Genomic DNA, 25,342 nt, shown 5'->3' with positions numbered 1-25,342 from the left:
GAAAAATTAGTTGGCCGAAACTACCAGCTGTTGACTGGTAAAGAGATCGAAGCTATGACAGAAGGAGAGACCTACAAATACCTAGGGATGATGCAGGCTGAGCAGTTAGAACACAAGGAAATCAAGAAGTGCCTGGCCGAAAAATATCATCAGAGACCCAGAAGCCTGCTGAAAGCATGAACGGAGGGAACACAGTTAAAGCCATAAACATCTATGCAGCTCCAGTACTAACATACACCTTCGGGGTCATAGATTGGACTAACACCGGGCTAGAAGGTATCATGCGAAAGACAAGGACAATGATGACCAAGAGTCGCCAACACCACCCGAAGTCAGCAGTGGAGAGAATAACAATACCTGGGAAAGAGGGAGGAAGGGGCCTGATAGACCTGATAGAACAACAGGAAACAGCAACAGTTAACCTGAAGGATTACTTTGAGAACAACACAGCATCACTCCGCCAGGCCATAAGGAAGATAGATAAGTGGTATACCCCACTCAACCTAAGCGAGGAAACCCTTCCCGCCCAGACAGTACAAGAAACGAAGTTAGAAAGATGGGCAAAGAAGACACTCTATGGCAAACACTATAGTGACCTCCATCAAGATCACATCGATAACATTGCTTCCAATGCATGGCTTACAAGCGGGACGCTCTTCCCCGAGACTGAAGGATTCATGCTGGCCATCCACGACCAGGTAATCAACACCAGAAACTATAGAAAATACATCGCAAAGGAGCCCGGAATGTCAGATGACACATGTCGACGATGCCACCTGGCCTCACGAACGATCCAACACATCACCGCGGGGTGCAAGGTGATCACCCAGACTGAGTACACTCATAGACAAGACCTTCTGATGTATTATCCTGCCTACCATCCAGGTAGGCAGGATAATACATCAGAAGCTAGCGAGGAAATACCAGTTGAACAAAGAAAGTGTACCATGCTACAAGTACGAACCCCAGGCAGTACTGGAGACCCGAACCCACAAGCTGTACTGGGACCGCGCCATAATAATGGATAAGACCATCCCACACAACAGACCGGACATAACCTTTGTGGACAAGATGGAAAAGGCTACCTACCTGATTGACATAGCGGTGCCGAACACTAGCAATATCCAGAAAACCAATGAGGAAAAAATTAGGAAGTACACGAACCTGAGACATGAGATCAAGGAGATGTGGCATATGCAAGAAGTATAAACCATCCCAATCATCGTGTCAGCCACCGGTATGGTACCAAAGACTCTACATAGCAGCAATAGGTCTTCCAGAGAACACCTACAAGGAACTCCAGAAAGTCGCAAATCTGAACACCTGTAGGATAGTCAGAGATTTCCTCGACCGACAGTAACACCAGACATTACAACCACCCTCTGTACTTGGTAGCAGTACCTGTCACGGAGTGGAATCCCGCAATCAGGGAGAAATAATATAAGAGTAACAACAATGATAATAATAATGTACGTATGATATGTATTAGGTGGAATATACAGTACTAGGTACATCCGATAGTTGAATTGGTTACTATTGATAGTGTGTTTTTAAAATATGTTATGGAAAAAAGCATAGAAAGTTTGCATATAAAAATAAAATAAATTACAGATTTATTGTAATCCGAAGAGGAAATGTTTGTCCCTCCTTGGCTTACAACATTATAAAAATACTTGTAACTTTATTATATGTAGTAGTCTTTCGAAAAAGGAGATTTAAAAATATTTCTTTATTTCAGAATTCAATACTTAGGTGTATCCCAAGTAAAGGTTTGGGTTTGAAAACATAGACAGAGAGAGAGAGAGAGAGAGAGAGAGAGAGAGAGAGAGAGAGAGGTTAAAAGGGATCGTAATTAATGAAACAGGAACCTTTTTTTAAGTTCATCTGTTATTGCCACTAATACCTTTTGGAGATAGCGTGATCCGTTTATGGAAGTGACATTCTGACCTTGTGTGGTTGACTATGGTGCAACATGTGCTTACTTCCCTTATCATTATGTGTGGGGGGTCACCATGCAATAGCAGCCATTAAATCCTATTTTCTTGCTGATTAACGAGTGACAAGTTGCAACTTGATTAATCAAAAAGTTCGTTTTGTGATTCGTAAATTTGTACGACTAAGGACGTAGTTTCTCGTTACCAGTGATGAACGAAACGGGCGTCTAAAGAGAGAATGAACATGTGTAAGTAACTTAATATATGTAGATGATGCTGCATTTCTGACCGAGAGGAAATTGCTTCTACCGAGGTACATAAAATCGATGTACAGCGAGAGGTCGATAAAGTCATGGGTTGCAGTTCTACTGAGCACAAATACTGGACTCCTCCAATATTGCATCTCTGTCTTAAACAACTCTATTTGCGAAATAAACTCTAAACCATAACATGCGCAGATTGTGTTTTGACCTTTAGTTCTGTTGCTGACTAATACATTTCGCACTACATAAATATCTATGTAAAGTTTTCTGATACGTTTATTTATTTTTTCTGAGGTGAAAGGGTTTCATTACTCACATTTCATAGTTTCGACAGCATCTGCTGAATTCGTGTATCTTACATTTTGATGCTAACCTTAGTAATTAAACGCCATAATGAGGAGGGAAATAGGAACTAAAAAGTTCATTAGCGTTACCTAATGCCAGTTAAAACAGATTTTCTTTTTTTTTTTTTTTGAGATGAAAGCGAATTGTTAATAATAAACTCTTCGATAAACAAACAAATTCATATTCAGAGTCAACATTATTTTGTTGACTCTGAATATGAAACACAGAAAAGTTAACCATGCGTTAGTCAGTAATAGCATTATAAAGAAAATCTGTTGTAGAAAAAGGAACATTAAATATACCTCAAAATTAAAATTCAGCAAATTAATGTTACAATTACGGTTGTACTTGGCAAATGCGATTTTGATACATGAATACCAATATACCCTAACAATCAAAATAAAAAGAAACAAAGCAATTTGCAGTGATGAGGGGATATTCATCAAAATATGAGTATCACTTTCACAATAAATGTAATTATATAAAGATAGGAAACTCGGATTTGTGAAAAATCTCAAAAAAAAAAAAAAAAAAACCAAAGGATCGCGTTTCAGTCGTTGATCTCTGTCTAGCAAAATTTCAACGGATGTTCTTATACTATCAAAATACAGAGTGAAAGTAAATAACAAACTAAATTCAAAGTTGTGGCGATTTTTTTTTTTTAAGTTCGCAAGTATGTTGTTTTTCTCAAGAAGTAATCTCGTGAAATTCTGTCATCATTTTATTTCATTTCATTTATTGTGAAAGCGGCCCTCATACTTTGGTGGGTAGCAGAAACGGGCCCTCAGGTAGCAGAATCGTACCTTGCCAAGTATAGCCCAAACTTGTGGCATTAATTTGACTCATCAGTTTCCTAGTATATTTAGGGCGTCCTCCATAACAGTATAGTGATTTCACCACTTGTCACTCGTTTGGAGAGATCTTTGGGTTCAAGACTGGAGGAATTTATAAATTCCTCGTCAGTCGAAGCTGTAGTTAGCCGATCTCAGGGCGAAGGGAGTAGGGTTCCCCCAGTTAGTTATTCCTATTTTTCAGCTCGGAAATTGCACTCGTCGGAAGCACAATTAATGGAATCGCTGTCCCTGCTGCCGTTTGACACTAAATACACTCTACACTGTCCTCCCCACACCTGATGGAAAAGACCTGAATTCGAGGGCCGTCGATAACGTGAGGAATTTTTATGGGCCTTTTTCACAACGTGGTTAGTCCGTCTGAGACCGAGTTAGTCGGGCGACGGTAGCATGGTTTTTCTCCCATAAACGTGGGTTTTTTGTCCAAAAAAAAAAGAAAATCGACCACAGAACAAACGCAATTTATAGACAGTATAAATGGAGCAATATGGCCTAGGTCGTCGATGCTCCTAATACACCAACAACGTGCAAATCGGCCTGTGAAAACATCTTTTGATAGACACAGTACACATATACGAATTTGGGTAACGCTTGGGGACCTTTAAAATAATAATAATTATTATTATATTTCGGATTCTTTTTTCCACAGTAGTCGTGGAGACATAACCACTATGCAAATTTACAGGGATAAAATATTTTTAATGTATACTCTGAAGTTAATTGTGTATCACGGAAAGTCTCATTGTTTTTGCTGTTTCTAGCGTTTATCCATGCTGTTTTAATTTGTTTTGAGAATAAGAATTACGTATTTTTTTTATAGAACAGTTAAATGTGAAAATCGGTAAGCTCGCTTTTGAAAATGCTGTTTTTAGATACAAGACTGAGATTAGTTAATGCGAGATGTGAAAAGGGAAAAACGCGTTTAATTTCAGTAGTTCTTTTTAACCAACAGCGAATCCACTATTTTTAGCATACGGTTATAAATCAGAAAAAAATAAGCACTAAGCTGCTGAGATAATCAGAAAAGAAACAAGAGTAATAAAAAAAAAATCTGAAAAAGGAGAAAAAGATAATATAAAAAGAAAATGCCGTGGAAGGTGTTATAAAGTAAAATCTCTTAGTAAGCTGCACTGGCTACATGTGGACAGTCAGAGCAGGGATGAGTTTCTGTGGGAACGTGTACAAAACGTTAGGATTTGAAGCTGCTTTGTGTATGTTAAGCGCCAAAGCATCCAAAATGCGAGGTGCCAGTATATTCCTTCTATATTTAAAGATATTTTTAAATAGGTTTGTATGTTTGCTGGACGAAAACTCGAGTTTTCGGGATATAAAACCTTGAAATCCCATCCGAGAGCAGCTTACTTTGCCCTGGAGTGAATGAAGTAATCGAATATGACTGTAAACACTACTTGAGAAACTCATGCAGGCTCACAAGTAAAGGACGAAACGAAAACTCACCCAAATAAATAAAAAAGAAAACAAGAGGATTGCCGAGGTTAACTGTGAGTTTCGCAAAAGTCTAGAATTTTAAGTTTTGCTGTAATCTTTATTTCGAAATTACCGTTTTAAAAATTAAGGTTCTAAAATAAAAAAATAAAAATATATACACACACACACATATATATATATGTATATATATATATATATATATATATATATATATAATAAAATAAAGGGTGTAAATATGGAATTCATCAATACAAGAGTGAAAGCGAACCATTTAAAAAGTTGGTACGTTGTTGATCTACAAAGGAGGGTAGGGTTTGATCTTTCAGTCACAAATACTGTACATGTACTTCCAAAGTACAAACGAATTTAAATACTTTAATGGATTGTTATGCTGTTGTGATGGTTTGTTCCGGAAATCAATCCCATCGAGGGATTGTTTTCCGGAATAAAGAACAACACGAAGACATTTAATTTCCGAAAAAGAAAAGAAAGAACATTTTGGCAAAGTAGACAGGACTGGCTAAAAAATTTAGGAAGGTGAGAATCTGACGGTAATAGATCAAATTAAACTTTTGAACTGTTGTTTTTTTTTTTTTTCTTCTATGAAGAGAGGTTAACGAACCTAGCAAAATTGTCTGATGCAAAACTGAAAGGTGAAAAGAAAACATATTTATTCGCCCACAAGTAAAGTGGATGCTGGCTTCACAAGAATTGGGAGACAAAATAACTGATGCTGAAGAAAATATCTGGCAGTCCTTTCGCCTTGTAGTGAATAGCTTTCCTAGTAATATTAAAAGTGAAAATTACAAAGAACTAGTTGACAAGTTATCGAAAATTAAGGAAAAAGAAGATCCAGGATGTTAATCAATCTTCATTACTTGTCCTCCCATCTAAATATTTTCGGCCTAAATCTGAGTGACGTTAGTGAAGTCAATGAAGAAGAGGTACCAAGGTAGTTGTTGTTGTAGGGTTTTAGGCGCATTAGCGATTAGACCATATTGCGCCGTATACTGTATGTCATCTATAAACGGCGTGTGTTCTGTGATCGATTTGCCTGTTTGCTGGACGAAAAACCTGAGTTTTCAGGTCAAAAACCATGAAACTCTTCTGAGACTGACTAACTCAGCCACTGTGAAAAAAAGCCCATAAAAGTTCCTCGCATCATTGACTGAATTCTTACCCGGGCCTTTTCCTTCCAGTGCGAGGAGGAAGGTGTTTATGAGCATTGTACTACGCACGAGGGCTCTATTAAGGTGGGAAGAAGCTGTGATGGGCCACTATATCTGGTCCTTGGTTGGGGATGATCACACTGACTAGAAAAGACAAACGCGTTCAGTTGTGTATTTTTAAAGTTTTATTTTTGATTAATCCGAGAAATTAAAAATAGAAACCGAAGGGTTTCTATTTTTAATTTATGAATTTTAAGCTTGTGGTTTACTTTTGGCCATGATTAATACTCAATTCTGTAAACAAGTTAAATACGTATTGTTAATAAATATGCTAGTACTATTGCATATTTACTTTTCGTTCATTTCTGCACAAACCAAAGACACTGCAAAAAGTTAAGGTCATACTCGGAAACAACATACTCATAGCTATAAAGAAATACCAATGAATGCAGATAAACAAAACCTTTTTGAAATTTTATTACCAGTATTATTTTTTTATGATCCGAACAAGCGATATCAGAAGGTGCTAAGCCATGAATATAGAGGAAGAACTCCCATTTCCAACCCTCAGGCTATTCATGCTCACTGCTACTATGCGACCCGCCATTGTCTTAGTAGAAACAGATGCTTTTGAACTGTTGATCTTTACTTTTTGTACGATGGATCAATATTTTGATAATATTGCTAGCTTTCATTTTTCCTTCAGTAACCTTCAATAGTAATATACATTAAGATGAAGTTCTTGCATCTCAGAAAATACCTGGCGATTAACTCGTCCACTGGGTGTTAATTGTAGCAATAAGACAGAACTTTGTACTTTTTTTTGCAGGCATAATGCTCAATAAGGTATAAGGTATATTCGGGTCAAACGGTACCTGGGGTTTCTCCCATTTCCGCGTATGCACATTGTATCGGAAACAGAACACTGTCAAGCCAGAGATTTAAAAGTGTGTGGGTCGTGGGTTGTGTAAGATGTTGTGCCTATTGCTGGCTTATTGGCCGCCGGGCCCCTATTGGGAACCGACGTTGCCCATACCCCGCCACGTGGAGGCTAGCCAGATGTTACCAGTAAGTGATATTCTGGCAGGTCCTGTCACCTACTTTCCTGGGATTTCAGTGGCAAGGATCTTAAATAAAAAAAAAAGGTTGAAGTGATCGCGGTTGATTTAGGTAAGATTTCGTTAAAGAGCGCTGCGTGGGGTTGTACGCTGAAAGGACGAGTTCCTTGAGCCTAAAAGGTCGGGCAAAATTTTGTTGTAATTTAAGTTTAGACGTGTGGGACGAACGCTGTATAAGAGAAAGTATTGGGAGGGGAGACTGATGCCTGGGGGGAGGCTGAAGTAGGAAGGAGGGGGGTCGATATTGAAGGTGACCCTCGTTTTTTTTTTTGTTTTTTTTCACTGGGGCATGCCTATGCCCCACCAGAGTGAAAATTTTGGGAGGCGAGAAGAGGGAACCCTCTCCTCCCGTCCGAGGGAGTTGGAAGGAAAGATCCGCTCAAGAGAGAGCGGATTAAGAGTCGCCAGCAGGCCGTCTCTATATCAGGGCCACCATAGTGATCCATGTTCAGGTCTTGTCCATTTGGGGAGGGAACTTGGGAGTCCCGTCCGAGAGTCAGTAGTAGTCAGGTTAGGTTCGGAGATAGTCCAGTATTCCGTGGGAAAAACAAGATTCTATACTTGGGTCCATTGCTGGAGTTTTCGTTGGTGGAGTGGGCCATTTGTTCCTTCAGGAGCAGAGACGTCCTGTCTGTGCCTTCCTTTAGGACACAGTCCCATCTTTGGTTTCATGTTGTGATTTTTAAAATGGTGTATTCTTTAGTTCTTGGAGGAGGGACCAGAGGGAGCCCATCCCTGCATGCTTGACATCAGACACCAGTAGACGTTTGTCTGTTCCGATGTGACGTTCATGGTATCAGGGGTCCCATGTTAGAGTCGTCGTGTATGGCGAGCCGTTTGTGTTGGGACTGTGCTCTGTCCTCAATTCTGATGTACAGTGGTGATATAAGCCAAGATTATGGCGGTGGGAGGGTCCTTCGTATGTAAAAGAGTTCCTATGCGAAGTTTGTAAAGGCATTATAGGTCTCGTTGGATTCCAAGAGGTAATGCTCTTGGTCCTTTGATTAAAGTATATTTTGGTAATTAATACACATCTTAGGTCTTCGTAGATTGGGAAAGTATACATTAGGTGCTCCCGGGTCTCTGGGAGTCCGCAGCGGTAGGGGGTTGTCTGTTAATCCCATTGTTATTAACTTTCCTCTAATGTCCCCATGCCCAGTGAGTAGGTATGAGCATAATGCTCAGTACTGAACGCAAAGAACAACAGTTACAAACACTGGGTCCTTGAAATGTCCCCTAGGATTAGAAGGCAAATCCTGAACACCGGGGGCAAAATATATGCAACGTGGACAGTCCACACAATAAAGGATTTTATAGTGGCTTCCCGCTGCTTTAAATGTCTATCATATGGGCACACTTCAGCAAACTGTAGACAAAAGGAGCACACTTGTGGCCACTGCGGCCTTTCAGGACACCAGGCCGGCTCCTGCCCAAACCCTGAGAGCCCTGTATCTTGCCCAAACTGTAAAACCAAACATAAAGAGTCACAACACTCATACCGAGACCCATTGTGCCCGGAGTTCCTGAGGGCACAAGAACTTACAAAACAAAGAACTGATTATGCTTAACAACCAACCAAAACCAACTGCTGCAACAATAAAACTAGTTCAACTAAACTGTCAAAGATCATCGTCAGTAATGACAGATGTGTCTAAAATTATCCAGGAACATGGAATAGATATAATGGGACTACAGGAGCTATATTCATATAGGGGAAAAGTAAAGGGGCTACCTTTTTCAACCCGCATTATACAGTCAAACCCCTCAGTGGACGGAACGGGTGGAAATGCCTCAAACAGAGTTTGGGCCGCTATAGCCATTAACAACCCATCAATTACAGCAACAAGGTTAAACGCCCTATGTACTGAATATGCAGCGGCAGCCTGTATAGAAGGAGCTATGGGCAAGGTGTACATTATCTCACAATACATGAGGAAATCTCGGCGAGCTCAGGATATTGAGCCGGCCCTGAATTACCTGGAATATGCCTTGGAGAAGCTACCAAACAGGGATGTCATTATTATGACAGACTCAAACGCCAACTCCACTTCTTGGAACAGTCCATGTAGTGATGAAAGGGGTGAACAACTAGAAGAGCTGATCACACTAAAAAATCTAATAATCAAAAATACTCCGGGCCATCCCCCAACCTACTCTTCAGCCACAGGACAATCCTATATTGATATAACCTTGGTAGGATCTTCCCTGAGGAACAAAATCACTGACTGGACAGTGCACCCATCATGGTCAGCCAGTGACCATATGGTCATAACATTTAATTGGAACCCAGAACCAAATAGCCACATGGGTCGATCAATGCACAATTTCCCACGATTCCAAACAAAGACATGCAACTGGGACAAGTTTGACCGCGCAGTGCTGGAGACTTTCACCCCAGAAAACATAACAGGAATGTCCAATCTCCCCACTGCCCAACTCCTAAAAACAATCATGGACAAAATTAACAAAATTAGCAATGACAATATAAAGAAAAGGATCAGGAAACCAAACTATGTCCCATGGTGGACAGCCACCCTAACCAACCAAAGGGCCTCTCTGAAAGCAGCTAGGAAGGCCCTCCAAAAGGCAAAAAGACAGGACAGATCCCCTGAAACAATACAAGCACTATATGAAAATTACAAAAATCACCGCAGGAACTACTTTAATAACATATATCACGAAAAACACAATGCTTGGGGTAGACTGATCCAAAAATCAGCAAACACAGATCCATGGGGCATAGCCTATAAACTCATCACAGAAAAGGTACACCCAGGGGAAGTATTTCAATCAATTGCAACCACAAGCGGGAATGAGAGCCTTACCTGGGCGGACTCAATCAATGCAATATTGGATGAGCTGATACACCAAGACACAACATGCCCAGAGAGCAACACCCAAACTAGGATGAGAATAGACCATCTAACATATATGGCCCCCTCACAGGAAGAAAACTTTACAGCAGAGCAGATTGATACTGTCATAAATACCTTTAAGGATGGAAAATGCCCTGGTTTAGACCTTATAGAGGTTTCAATGGCAAAAAGGATTTGGTCAAAATGCCCAGACCTAATGCTGTCCTTATACAACTCATGCCTTAACCAGGGAACTTTTCCTACAACATGGAAGGTGGCAAACCTAAAAATACTTCTCAAAGATCCAGATAAACCTCTAAATCTAGCTTCATCCTACCGGCCAATAGCCCTGCTCCCAGTCCTGGGAAAAATACTCGAAAAACTCCTAGCTACTAGACTCAAGAACTACTACACCTCAAAGCAACTTGCATCAGAAACACAATTTGGCTTCACCCCTGGAAGATCAGCAGTGGATGCAATCACTACCCTGCAAAATAAGGTGGCCACATCTGAAGACACCTATGTCCTCGGCCTCTCGGTTGACTTCAAGGGGGCCTTTGACACCGTTTGGTGGCAAAGTGTCCTTGAGAGGTTCCGGGAGGCGGAGGTGTCAATGCCTATCTATCGACTACTTACAGATTATTTCTGTGACCGCAGTATTGTGGTGCACTCAGGGGACTGTCAGGTAACAAGACAGGTCACGCGAGGCTGCCCCCAGGGATCAGTTCTAGGCCCTCTCTGCTGGAACGTGGTCCTTGACGGGTGGCTGACGCGCCAACACAATGTGCTGGCAAAGATAGCCTTTGCTGATGATCTTTTTATCCTCCTGCAAGGAAACTCGAGAGCATCCCTAGAGATAGCAGCTGGGGACATACTGGATGATCTGACCACCTGGACCTCAACCCACAAGCTACTAATATCCCCGGAAAAAACAAAACAAATTTTACTCAAGGGCAAACTGGACATAGAAAGACCACCAATTATAAAGATAGGAAACAATTCACTAAAACTGGTACCGACATTAAAATATCTTGGGGTTATGGTAGACAGTAAGCTAAACTACATACACCATGCAAGATACATACTACAGAAGGTTAAGAATATAACTGGCAAGTTAAAAAGAATAACTAGATCTACATGGGAAGTGAGACCCCGAACACTACTGCTGTACTATAATTGCATCCTTCTTCCAATTGTAACATATGCAGCAGGGGCTTGGGCCAGCAGCATTAAGAGGCAAACAGTAAACATTCTCTTCACCAGAGCCCAAAGATTCTTCCTCCTAGCATCCACCAGAGTTTGCCGAACAACATCGACCATGGCACTGCAAACATTGAGTGGAAAACTGCCAATCAAATATGATATAATCCACACATACCTGCAGTACTGTAGAAGCAGGAATATCCAGTCTTGCTTTGAGAGATACCACACTGACCACAACCTCACGGCTAAACAAGACAACGAGAGGCTGAGACAATTATACACCACAGACTGGCAAGCTGAATGGGAAGCAGACACAAAAGGAAGAACAACATACTTATTCATGCCAACAGTGGAGGAAATTACACTGCAAAACAAGAACTGGTTCTCCCCAGGTCTATACCTTTCCTTCCTGCTGACAGGACACGGCAGCATCAACTCGAGACTCTTTGCTTTTGGATTAACGGAATCCCCAAACTGTAAATGCGGGGCCCTGGAAACTATTGAGCACATCATACTGGACTGTCCATACTACGCTGACTACAGACTACAACTGCAACTTGAAACAAGAGTTTACCATCAAAATAACTTCCCACTACTACTGACACAAGCAAATTATAAGGCAATATGCACATATGCAGAGAGAGTTTTCAAAAGGCGGAAAGCTCACAACCAAATCCGGACTGAGGAATGAACTTCAGGTGGAACGAAAGTAATGAAACAGTGTGAAACTTAGCACGGAACTGCACAAAGTAACTGGAAGCAGAATCCAACTGTATGCTCCCCCCCAGCGGAATCATACAAAGGCGAACTGGACATTGCTAACTTGCCAATCAACTATGACCAAAAGACAACTTACAAACCTAGAGTTGGACATACATAGGTAGATTACTAAGCACAAATTGGTAGGTTGGACTTAGCCCTTCCCAACACCAAGCCAGGTGGAGCCCTGCGGGTTGGGTGTATACACCACTACAGGAGTTCTACAAACCCAGGAACCATGATGACATCATCAGTAAACTTGCACCGGATAAATTGAGCCGGCAAGAGTTCTTGGCCCTCATCACAAGGAGATCACAAAGGACCAAGAATGGTAGAGACCCCAATACCATTAAAGGTCAGGACTGTTAGTGCGAACAAAACTGGACATAAAGGGTTAAAAGGATATTAGTATCCCAAGCCAAGAACAAGCCTAGATACCAAGTGAAATTCCACTGTAGCTATAGTAAACTGAAAAATAGCAACTGATACAAATATACAAATGCATATCCTCACCCCCCCCCAACCCAGGTTGGTGACGGGCTGAGGAATAATGGAGACTCTACCTTCTGGAGTAGCCTAGCTCAAGGCACAGCGACATCTTGCCAGCCCCACACTTGGACAGGATTGAGCCCTGCAAGTGGGTCAGGGCCACCATTCCAGCAGATACCTGAGGACCAAGTTTGCACGGGACGAGGCAAGCCACACTAGGCCAGGACCAGGCCCTGCGAGTGTGGACTGGGCCACCATACCAAAGGACCAGGGACCTTGTTCCGATTATTAGTATTCTAAATATTAAGTAAAATAAATTGTATCTCCTAATTACGCCATCTAAACTCTTCCTCCTCTAATTAACAAGCGTAACTGTAAACCCCCATTAAATTCGAAGTAGAAACTGGCTGCCTCCTCGTGGCTAGGGACGGGAGCGGGGGGTCGGGGCAATAATTCGCCCTCGGCCCCCTGCTGCTAAATGCCAGATGCCAGCCACACACAACATAACAAGACACAACACACACTTAATGATCACCGGAAACCCCAATTTTACATAATTATCCTCCCCCCCGTTATTGTGAATACGGCCTTATACTGTACTCTTTCCTTATCTTCCCTCTACTTCTCATCACTCTACCTGAATCTAGTTTAAATAAACTAACTTAAATTAAACTTAAAGTAATTCAACTTACCTTAACCTAAACTTAACCTAACTTAATTTAAGTTAACTGAAACTAAACTTAATCTAAACTAAATCTAAATAAAATTAACTTAGAATAAGCCTTAGAGGAACTCGAAAATACTGCTGGCAATTAAATTTAGTTAATACACGGCGGTAATAGGGGGAACCCTGGATACCGCCAGTAACATACATAAAATACTTTGCAGACTTTGCAGTACTGATTACTCTTGTTTTATTGTAGCTGTAGTCTTGCTGGACAGTAGCTAACAGTTACTCATCCCACAATGATTTCATCATAATCGCTGCCTTATCATCTTTATTTTTTTTTTAATAATTCGGTGATAATTTCCCCCCTTTCATATTTGAACCATTCTCGTAATTTAGTGTCTCGAGAAAATGTATATTTTTCTCAGTGGCCAGTCCTGATTTAACTCTCAATTGCTATCCTTACGGAAATGTTTGATTGATGGGGTGAAGGCAAGATTACATACCACTAATGAGCCTTTTGCATGTGGCTATAGGAAATGGGTATTGATATGAAAAGATACAAATAACCTATTATGAAACGGGATCAACTAGCACATTAACTGACATGATTAGAGAAGAATTACGAACACGAGAAGTTACGAGGGAGTGGAAACTAAGAAAAATTATATACTCTTTATCGGTCACGCAGAATTTAATTATGTTTTTTTTTTTTTTTTTTTTCCTAACCAGCAGCTAAGTCAATAATGGTTTGCCAGTTAGCTGTCTTTACATATGACAACAGCCATAGCAATAACTCGATATATACCGCAGTAGGAAGTTAGTTTCTATGCTTAGTTTAAGATTGTATACTGTGTATATCTAAGAGAGCTGAAGCTTCCAGTAAAATAAAATTCGTTTCAATAAGATTGAGCTGTTTAATCTGAATTACCAGTTAACTTTAAAGAATTTAAGGATAAAACAGCGAATCTTCTTTTCTTAGATGAAAAGAAATTAATTAAACTTCAATGATTATAGGCTTATCGAAAGCCAAAGAGTTAAATTAAGTACTTATATCGTTGCTACGTTGGTTAGTTAAATCCTTAATCTTATTTTTCTGTATATTTTCACAGGACGAAGTAATCTTTCCTTGTGATTGCAATATTCGTAATCTTAACAAGCTCTTTTTCCCATTAGACCTACCTACCGAATAGATAGAGATTTTGATGGTTTTGCTGTTTCTCTGATTAAACTTAGATTTACTTCACTTACCTCACAATCCTAATAATATAAAATTTAATTATTTGTTAGAATTCCAATTCCAATCACTAGCTGAATACTTTATATCACTTAACACCAGCGCTTCCAATTACGCTTCAAATAGGTAACTCTTTTTAACAATTGGTAACTTTAAGTTTCATGATGATAAGTTAATTTTTTTATAAATAATCGCAGCTTAGGCCAGCGATGATCTCCTCTCCCGTGAGGCCACTTTCATTTCCAGAAACATTTTTTTCTAGCATTAAAATCAATCCAAACGGAATGACCTACGTAGATGCACGATTGTAGTCGACCAAAGTGCAGCTACAGAGTTGCATGTCGGGTGTTCAATTGTACTTGATACCACGAAATACGGTAGTATGCTTGTATTATTTATCTTGCAAACTTCTTTGAGCAATATTACTCTCCCAGCATATAAACAAAAAATTATTTATTTATTTAATTTGTGGTTTCCTTTTTCTTGGTTAGGCTATTGTTTTAAATACACATCTGCGAGAGTTTCCGCTTCAAGGACCACGATGACAATGAGCTCTTCCTCATTTGTTTGCAAACTTAATTATAGGATGATCCTTCGTTTTCGCCGAACTTATCACAGGAAGCAGCCTTAAGGAAATTTAAACTTTTTTCAGCATTTTATTTTAAGTTCTCATCCTTTTTCCTTCGGTTCCCAGGAGATGTGTATTACCGTTCGATTTAAAAAAAAAGCATATCACATTTGACTGACATGAAATCTCAAAATTCCTTTTTTGCTTATGGCATCTAACCTTCTGCCCGAAATATAACTGTGCTTTCTTATCCTGTATTAATGCTTTTGTCGGAATATCTTGTCCATTCTTACACACACTCCTGATATGTTTAAATAGTATTACTAAACACTATTGTGAAGGAAATGCTTACTCATAAGCATTGTTTTTCTCTTCTCCCTTCCAATGCCTGTATTACGGATCCTGGAAAAATCTCTCCTAAAATGACCTCACTGTATTCAGGACTTTGTTAATATGGAAGCTAGGAAGTGGTCGCAACCAGACTCCATCTCTCACTGGCGTTAAAATGTGAATAGACCTTTTTTATGCTTCGAGAACGACAAAGTGAACAGGCAAATAGACTAAAGAATATACGCAATTTACAGACATAACCGACTTTACTAGATTTGACATCCTGCCTCTGGGGACTCCTTTGGCTCATTGCCAGAGGACCATAGAGGTAGGAAAATAACCAAATGTGACTAATGGGAAAAACGCAGGCTGGTATTGCCCTCATCATAGCATACGTCCAACCAAAACAGACTGAGTTCCCAAACATGACAACATTCACGGAAAGGACTTTAAAGAGTCAGGTATAGACATGCAGCCATGGTCCCACCTGTCAGCTGGAAAAAACTAGTAAGCTGAAAGTAGGTTTCTGAAATATGATAGTATGAATAAGGATTGAATGAATGAGAAGTGGAGTGAATATAAAGGTGAGAGTATGAAAGGAAATGCTAGAAAGGGTGAGTTGAATAATAATTTATGCCTGGGGATGAATGTGTAAGAAAGGGTGAGTGCTGAAAGAGTAAATGTGGAAATTGAGTAAAATTAGCGAATGACTGTGGAGTCTGAGTGAAATGGGCTGTGTGAATGTAAGGGTGTAAAAGTGTGTCCCTGGATGAGTGAATAAATGCGAGAAATAGTGTGTTGAATATATAAATGTCGAACGCAGAATGTAAAAGTATGACAGGAAGTTTGTTTAAAAAAGAAAAAAAATTAGTGTTAGTATGATTGTTATATAAATGTGTGTGTGTGTGTGTGTTTTTTGTTCAATTAGTTATGTAGATAAATATTCTCCTAAATTTGATTATTTGTATGGCATTTAAATTGTGTGAGCTTTCTTTAAATTATTTGCTTGTTTAAATTGTTGCTTTGTCTTTAAAGCAATGGTTAGATAAGCATTGAATTGTTTTAAAAGCAATAATTGGACTGGCAGGATTGACAGCTTGGTGTCAATTTTGCTTGTTTAATTAGTCACCCCTCTTGATGTGAATGAGAATGATGGATGAATGGGGAAAAAGGTATTAAAAAAATTGTAAAATGTAAAAACTATAAAATATTGCCTTGAAATGTAGGGAAAAATAACTATAAAATGTAAAAAAAAAAAAAGGGGGGGGGGTCTGTGTGAGCGAATGATATAAATTGCATGTTCTATTCCAGCCTCTCCATCAGATGGACGGATGGCCATGGGAACCTTATGGACCCCACGGTCATCCGTGCTGTTGGCTGTTCCTAGCCAGCATGCTGTGGTATGTTGTCCCAGGTGTGACACAACCACCAGCACAGCTCAGCTGCTGCCATTAGGCCTTCCTAGCCACGCTCCCTTGCATGATACTTTGCCTCCACTTCCCGGGCGGAAGGGGGAGGTTACCCCTGGTTTGCCCCCCCCCATCGCCGCCACATTTTCCCCTCTGGTGGGGCATGAGCCTGCTCCACTGATTTGGGGGTCATCTTCTCTATGGACCCCGAATCTCTGTCTTTTTCGCCAAGCCTTCAGTCTCCCTCCCGCCCTATAACTTACAACTACTAGTGTTCGAATCATTGTTAAATTGCTTGAGCCCTACACCCAAAAACTTAATAACATCAAATCGCGTAACTAGTATTCCTTTTGGCTGACCCCTACTATAGCGTTTTTTTTTAGGTCCTAGCCACTGAAATCTCAGGAAATTAGGTGGCAGGACCTGCCAGAGTGAATAACTATAATACTGGTGTACCTGGTCTGCCTCCACGAGGCGGAGTGTGGGCAACATTGGATCCCATTAGGGGCCCAGCGGCCAAACGACCAGAGGAACAACTGTACACGACACTATATATTCAAAATCCATACACCTTTAAACCTCTGGCATTGACAGTGTTGTTTCACACCCACAATGTCTACTACGCGGAGATGGGGGGAATCCCTGGTGCCGTTCGACGCTAAACACACTCTACATTCATAATATATACCTCAAAATATGATCTAAATCATTGATATCAAGAAGTACCTCGCAACTTATTTCTGTAGTGTACTCTCCTATGCCGTGGAAGTTTGGTCGGCGGCACCACCCACCAGCCTCAGGAAACTATGGGGCCTCGAATTCTGGGTGCTGAAGTGGGCCAACTTGTGGTCGCACCAGAACTACACAACATCTAAATCTACTCTCTGTTGCAACCTGCAATATACGCCCATAGTCCACAGAGCCCATGTGCTAAAAATAAAGTCATTCCTTCATCTGTGCTCAGCTAAGCAGGATCACATCAACATCTGGAACACGGTTGGTTGGCGTTTGCCAGGCAGACATCTCCGTAGTACTCCCTCCCTGTGCTCAGGGCTCCAGCGGTTACAGAATTTCAAAAGACACTTCCCTAATGTGACTCTGGACACTCTCAACTCTCTCAACATCGACATCGACCTGTTTACTATAGACAAGGCATATCGCGATGGCATCTTGGCCCATCTTGCTGTTTGTAAAGGACATTTATGTAAGTGCCGATCTTAGCTAGCCGATGTCATTTCATGTTCTGCTCAACTTGTAGTCCGTTTTCGCTGTAATTACTACTTCATTCATTTTACATTCTGTTTATCATCTTTGCTTTGATCTATTAATTATTATTATTATTATTATTATCATTATTATTATTATATATACATATATATATATGTATATATATTTTTTTTTATATAAAACAAAATCACTTGTATAAACAACAAATTGTAAGATTCCTCTGGATTTCTGTGTACGGAATCATTATTGTATAAAATTTATGTTAATAAAGAATCTTATTATTATTATATGCCTAAAACTCTATGACACAACGAATATTCGGTAGCTTAGTGCTTTCTGACTCCGTGTGGAAAAGGCTCAAGTTCGCCTGCTGTTACCGACCAATATTCCGAATTATCCTGAAAGATGCGAGGAACTTTTATGGTCTTTTTTTTCTCGACAGCCATTTTCACAAGACTGGCGACATACCGACAACTCAGCTCAAGCACTAATAGTAAACAAACAAACCTAACTCTTAACTATACCGAATTACTTAATTAATGACCATTAGGAGACGGATTTCATCATTGTCATACATACCTTAGAAATTTATGCATGTCCAGAGACGGGTAAGAAAGGTGTCGCGTCCCTACACTTAAAGCTTTTCACTCATAACAACTTTGCATTCAATGTTCTTCTCGTTAGTCGAACGTTGCGTTCCATTAACATCAACAACGCTGTGGTGTAGTCTTTAGTAGACTGCCTAGCTGCCAACCCTCCAGATTTACGACCGAGAGTTCGTCTTTTTTTTTTCACTTCTTTTCTTTCCTTTTCCGTCTCACCGTAACTTATTTTTTTTCCTTTTTTTTAATAAAAATAGAAAAACACAAACTAAATTAGGAATTTTAAAAAATCAAATTTTAACACAAATTTCTGCTTATTTTCTGTAATTAATTGGCTGACAGGTGTGCTAGTCTACTTTGCACGAATTCTGCGAAATTTGAAACGCAGAAAACAGATTGTACTCTGTAACATGAAGTGTTTCATTGTGCTTGTGTAGCGCAAAAGTAATTAACTATGTCCTTCAGTAAGAAGCCAAAGAAATACGACGTAGACTTTCAAAAGACATATAATGAAAGATTTTCCATGTATCGCAATATTTTAAAAAGGTAACTATGTTTGCTTTTGTGTTCTGTATGTACATGTGATTTTCAATTTAAAATGGTTGGAAACTGCTTGGAAAGAAGCGAAAAAACAGATGTACTGCTTGCTTGGCCTAAAGGGACTAAGCACGCTGGTAATTCTAGGCATGTTATTCTTACTCCCGCATGTAGTCTCTTAATGTCCCTCTCTTATGGCTTGAATAAAACTGTTTACTGATTTCTTTTCAGTATTTTTCCAGAGTAAAATTTGAAAATCTGAACATAGTCTTTAATCCAGCGTACCTCACATTCATATACTGAGGTCATTACTCCTAAATTCTTGTATGTTGAAAAATGTAGTAATTTGAAATTTATTGTATGAATTTTTTTAAGTCTTACACTTCCATTTTGGAAGATGATTACGCAAACTAAATCAGAAGGATGATTCTGACTTAGTCATAGGCATTTCTTCTACCGAGGACGTGGCGAATCAAAAACAAGAGGTGAAGATTCTGTTCTTTTTACTTTATTGTTGCATGTGACTGCATTGTACAAGTTCCCATTGAATCATAATGCCCTTTTAATTGCTGAGGAAGTACAAATTTCAGCAATAGGCAGTACATCATTTTGAAATTTGAAACTTTTTACGAAGTTTTCTGCACTTCTTAGTATTGTTTAAGATGAAGAAACAGATGAAGCAATAGATGTTTTACAGCATGATTTACTTCATAATAAGCATAAACTACTGAAAGCTAATATAAAAAAAAAAAAAAAAAAAAAAAGAGAGAAACGATGTACAGTGGTAATTTTTTGGATAACTGAAAAGCGCACAAGGGAACTTGAAACATAACAGATGATCCCAATACATACTTGGCATGTTAGCGATTCCTCATTGTAATGCCCCACACCAGAAGAAGGGTAATTACCTCGGGATTTTATTCGAAGAAAACACACAAACCAACCAAAGAACACGCGCAATTTACGGACATAATACATTCCGAGAATGATTAATTCAACTACATTATCAAAAATACTCATAAAAGTTCTTCGCGTCCTTGATGAGGTTTGTACTGAGGGCGTTTTCCACCCGGTGTGAGAGAACAATGATTGTAGTCACCGTGCAACCCACGAGAGCTTATAATAAGCTGATATCCAGCAATCAATCCAAGCAGAAATCCATAGACAGAAAAATCCTAGGTAAGATTATATATGAAAACATACTCTGCTGTTTACCAGTACAGTATGTTTTCCAATACGGTTGTATTTTCATATAAAATGCGTGTGCTCGGTGATCACTGAATTATGACCATCCCATCCGTAATGGACTATGCTGTATAACTCGCAGTATAAACAGCCGAATAGCTTCTTACGCTAGAGCAGCGCTAATTTGCATGTGGTCATCCAAGTCAAAGTGATGATGTAGTAGTTGTGGAATGTAATAAAGATATCACGGGGTTTAAAAAGGACATAATTGTGGGAACGCGTGCGTCGGGTATAGTGACTGTGTTTTTTGTCTGGCGGCACTGGGGCTCTCTCCCAACTCCGTCAGGTACTTCTATATTAGGAAACAGTGTCTTGTCGGTTTCTCATGCCCATTGTGCATAAGGTGTATAAAGAATGGTGTAAAACTACCTCCCGACGACAGAACTCTAAAGGATTATGTAAGGTGGATGTTCGTGGTGAGCGAAGAGTGCGTCGCGTTGTACGGGCTCAATAGTAGGTCAGTGTGCAACAGTTGACATTGCTATACAATATATGGAATGCAAGAACAATATCACAAATGACGATTCATCGCACACTTAGACCTATGAGATTCCACAGCAGACGACCCAAGAGACACCCTTCTCCTCACCGCTGATCTTCATCGACGGCGAATGCTGTTATGTCAACAACACGCTGATTGGACACTGGACAACTGGAAACAAGTGTGACATCGAATGCTACCTGGTGTGCTGATCGAATGCTACCTGGTGCAACACGTCGACGGACGCCGTCTTGCGTGTCGCAAGCAACACGAATCCATGCATGGTGCCCACTATCCAGACAAGTGGCGGTGGTTGCTTAATACTGATCATGTTTTTCTTGCAAGAACTAGGACCCCCTAGTGAGTATGGACCAACGTTTCAGTGGTGTGGTCTACCGGCAGCTCTTAGGAGACTATATGCAACCTGTCATGTTGCATTTTTTTCACCGGACAGAACGCGATCTTCCAAGACGATAATGCGATGTGTCATCGGTCTCGTGCTGTGCACGAGTAGGTCGAGGAACACAGTGAAGATATCACTCTGTTTTGTTCGACATAATGGACTCTGTTCTGTTTTCGTCTTGATTGGTCTTCCCAATTGAACAACTGTTGGATGTTTTGGAACGGGAAGTGAGGCGCATGGACATGCCACCGAAATATATTCCCACACTGCGGAAAGCCTTGCAGGCAGCATAGCTATAGATCCCTACGGACGCTTCAGACATTTAGTAAAGTCAACGCCTAGGCAAATAACAGCTGTTATCTGTACAAATAGTGGCCCAACAAGGTATTAGGTAGATGGTCATAATTTAGTGATCACTTAGTGTATGTTGTCAGTGAAATTCAATTTATTTCGTAAAATCTTCTGCTTTTCTCCTGATTACGGTTATCCAATCTCGAGCTTTTCCTAATTCAAAAGTTGGCAGCTATGAAACTGGTTTTCCATGCAGCGGACTCGAGTTTTGTTCACACCTTAAGTAACAGATATTAAAATATATATTTTAAAGAGACGGATTATTTTAGTAGAGAAATGGGAAAACTTTTGCACTTTGCGAGGCATCTATTGGTAACAAGCCACATTTAAGTAATAGATGATTAATCACCCCAAACGATAATTACACTTAATATTTATACACATGTATAATTATAATAGCTCCAAGTGGAAAGTCAGTCTCTGCTGAGGGTTGTGTAATTTTTTCTCTCGGAAACTCCGTAATTTCTTTCTCAAAAGAGGCAGACAGACATAATACAGTATACTGATACTTCTTGTTTTTAAATTGCCTCTCTGCTCAAATAATAAACAAGCTGCCTGCAACTTCAGAACCTCTACTTAGTGTATACATTGCTATAAAACAAAACAGAGACAGTTTGTAGAACAGAATTACAAAAATATTAAAAGTAAAAGTGCAGAAATAAGATATTTATAGTAGAATTACGTTGAATTTCCCAGTAAACAGTTTATAGGGCAGTTAAACATAATGGGCTCTGTTTTGTCCTGAAGCATGTGAACTGAAATACTATATCTCCTACTTAAAGCTTATGCCGAGTGCTTTGATATACGAGTATGTTCTTGAAAAGTCATGAGAACAAGAAGATTTACAGATTTTTCAAAATATCTCTAAGGATGAGGGGAGAGGTATATCTTGAAACATCTGTAAATCTCTCCACCCGACATTTGAGTGTTTTTCCACAGAATACGCTCGCATATCGAGATATCTTTATTCTCCAAAATTTTCATAAGGCGGTAAGAAAATAAATATTTCTGAAAGAGTAAAATGATGTTTATGCTTGTTTCCAAAATTACTTTAAATGCCTTTCATGATTTTTAACTAACTCACAAAGCTTACAGGATATTAACGGGTACGACAGCTTAATTGATACGGGAAAATTACTTTCGCAGTGGTGTTAATAAAAATTCCAAATATAGCCATACCTTAAATCATATTTAATGGAAATTTGAAATATGTTATGCAAACCTTTTGAGGTTATTACTGCAGTTTCAATGGAACAGTTTTTAATCACATGAAACTAAAGACTGTTTTTGCCCAGGATTTTTAACCTTGGGCCTGGAATTCGCTCTTCATTTTAATCCTCAAACCATTAAAAAGTTTGGAATGCAATAAGAACTATATTTCCTTTGTATATTCCTGTTTTTATTCTACCTTTAGCATTTACCGTTCACTTGTGATATTGGTTTTTTTTGGTTTTTTTTTTTTTTTTAGGAGCATTAGCAACTAAGGCCATATTGCTCCGGGATATGCGGTGGTCATTCCCTGACCTTTCCGCATCCTCCGTATTTGGTGGTGACGGGCTCGAACCCCGGTCTAATCAAGAAGCGTGTGCTACGCACTACTGCTCCTTCCCACCTGGCTACGGAGGCGCCTTTGTGATATTGATGATCTAATTTTCTTCCGTTTTTCTTTTTTCTTTTTTTTTTTTTTTTGGTTTTATTATTCCCAGCCATATGACGGAAATATCGTTCACAGTTTTTTGGTCATTTGAGATCTCTGTGAAGCCTCAGCATCCCTCATGGGTATTTAGGAAGCATGAAAAGATTTTTAAAATAATTTCCTCGAATGCTTATACGAGAAGCATACATTTGATCTTTCTTTCCTGTGTTGTTGGAGGGATTCTATCAGAAATATATATATATATATATATTTCTGATAGAATGTTTTCACCAAAAATGTGCTTATATTTTGGTACACTTTATTATTTTTCATATATTGTATGTATATGTTAACTTTAATAATGTACTTTCTTTCAAGCCGGATTTTGAAAATAATTGAACTCATTTGAAGTTAGCGAATCATGCTTAATTAAAGAATAGAATGCGGAATTTTTTGTTTAAATATTACATATATCAGTTTCAAATATATTGAACCAGTGTTCGTGTCGTGTCTAATCTGTGCGAATTGTCTTCCTAAAACTAGAAAAAAAAATCGTATTTAAGTTTTTGGAAGCAGCAAATTTTAATTAGGGGTTCCAAAACTTTAATTAAAATGTGGACTGTCCATCATACTAAGAGTGGTCATGCTAATTTCACTCAGTTGCCATCCTTAAAGGTAGCCAGCTGTTCTTCTATTTTTCTAATCAGATAATTTTAATTTATTTGGTTATCAAAATAAGGTCTTTGCTGATCTTTGGGTACTACGTACTGTATTTATTTATTTTAGTGTTCTGACAACAAAACGAAAGCAGAAGTATATATATGAGTTTTTTTCTGATATCATTAGGGCCTGATTAAGCAATACCAAAGCCTTGTGATGGGGTTAACGACCTCAACACGCCTTTCTTATTGGATAAGGGAGTGAACTGCTGTTATGCTAACTCGGTTCCATTGGAAAATGTACGTGGGATAGTTTAAACTATTCTCGGAACAGCGGACAGAGACAAATTAGAGTTGGCACGCACCTTGCTGAATAACCTGTCATTTTTCAGGTGTAATCTTCTCCATCCTACAGCGTTTAAGGAACTGGCAGGATGAATTCTGATGGGAACTATAAGAGCAGTGTAGATAGAGTACGGGGAAGGTGTTCTACCTTTACCCTTGATACAGTACACAAGTTGGAGACGATCCAAATGAAAATGTCCAGATTATCTTGATGCTACAAGATAACTGGTTAATTCAGCACTCAGACAGGAGGTGGCAGAACACGCAGGAAATGATCGGGGTTGGCAGTGAGACTGCCCAAGAAATAGATGATTATGGATGCGAATGTCATTACAGGAGATAGAATAGAGTATCTGTGTACGAGGGGAACCTCTCTCTCTGCTTATTATTGTCCAGAATCTCATTATTAACAGTCGTAAAAATTGTAAACTGCTTTTGATTCTTGAAGAAAGTAGCTATCTCAAAATCTTACTTATACTTCCAGAAGAGAATATATTTCGATATCTTCCCTCACTGGTCTGCGTGGACATACATGCTGACACAAAAAATATCATCGACTATAAAAAATAGTTACTTATCCATAGTGTCATTACTTACAGATAAAACTGTACTCGAAATTACTTTTTATTTCTATTCCGGCTGTGTCCAGATCGTGGAAAGCTTTTTCTTGGCCAATTTAATGATTTCTTACAACCTACACACGAGTAGATAATGGGATTCTCTTTGGTGTATTGGCTAAAATATATCTTGAAAGGACTTATAAGATACCTTTCCAACAAACTGAAGATGAGATGATATTAAAAAAAAAAAAAAAAACGTAAGAGAAAACAATTATTTTAAAAATGATACTGTCTTAAACGAAATGAAACTGAAACGTGAGAATTGAGAATGATCAGTTTCTGGAATAAAAGAAATCTGCTTTATACATACTTTATGTTCTTCCAGTAACTATGCAAATGGTTTATTTGATTGCTTCTGCCGTTTTAAAAAGGAAAGTTGAGCAGATATCTTCGTGAATGAATTCACAAAGAGTGTTGATAGTGTTGATATAGTATTTTATCTGTTGTTTCTATGAATGCTTCCCTCTCCCTCAGCCCTTTCGTGTGTTTATAGTTCAACGAGCTTCTAGTTTCAAGGGCAACAACCACTACTGGCGTTAATTATCTGCGTGTTAACGCTCATTGACGCGCAAGTGACAAAACAGTGCAAA

General features: G+C 39.2%; 1 protein-coding gene across 2 annotated transcripts in view; it reads left to right on the top strand.

Moving 5' to 3' along the window:
• The window catches only part of LOC150084598 (neurexin 1-like), a 264,465-nt gene that overhangs the window by 138,880 nt on the left and 100,243 nt on the right, over nt 1–25,342 (top strand). The gene's annotated exons all lie outside the window — the stretch shown is intronic.

This window comes from Mastigoproctus giganteus, chromosome 6 (genome assembly GCF_048544385.1).
Source record: "Mastigoproctus giganteus isolate SK-2022 chromosome 6, ASM4854438v1, whole genome shotgun sequence".
Classification (NCBI taxonomy): Eukaryota; Metazoa; Arthropoda; class Arachnida; order Uropygi; family Thelyphonidae; genus Mastigoproctus; species Mastigoproctus giganteus.
The sequence above is the reverse complement of the archived record's forward strand: the minus strand, read 5'-3'. Positions and strand labels throughout refer to the sequence as shown.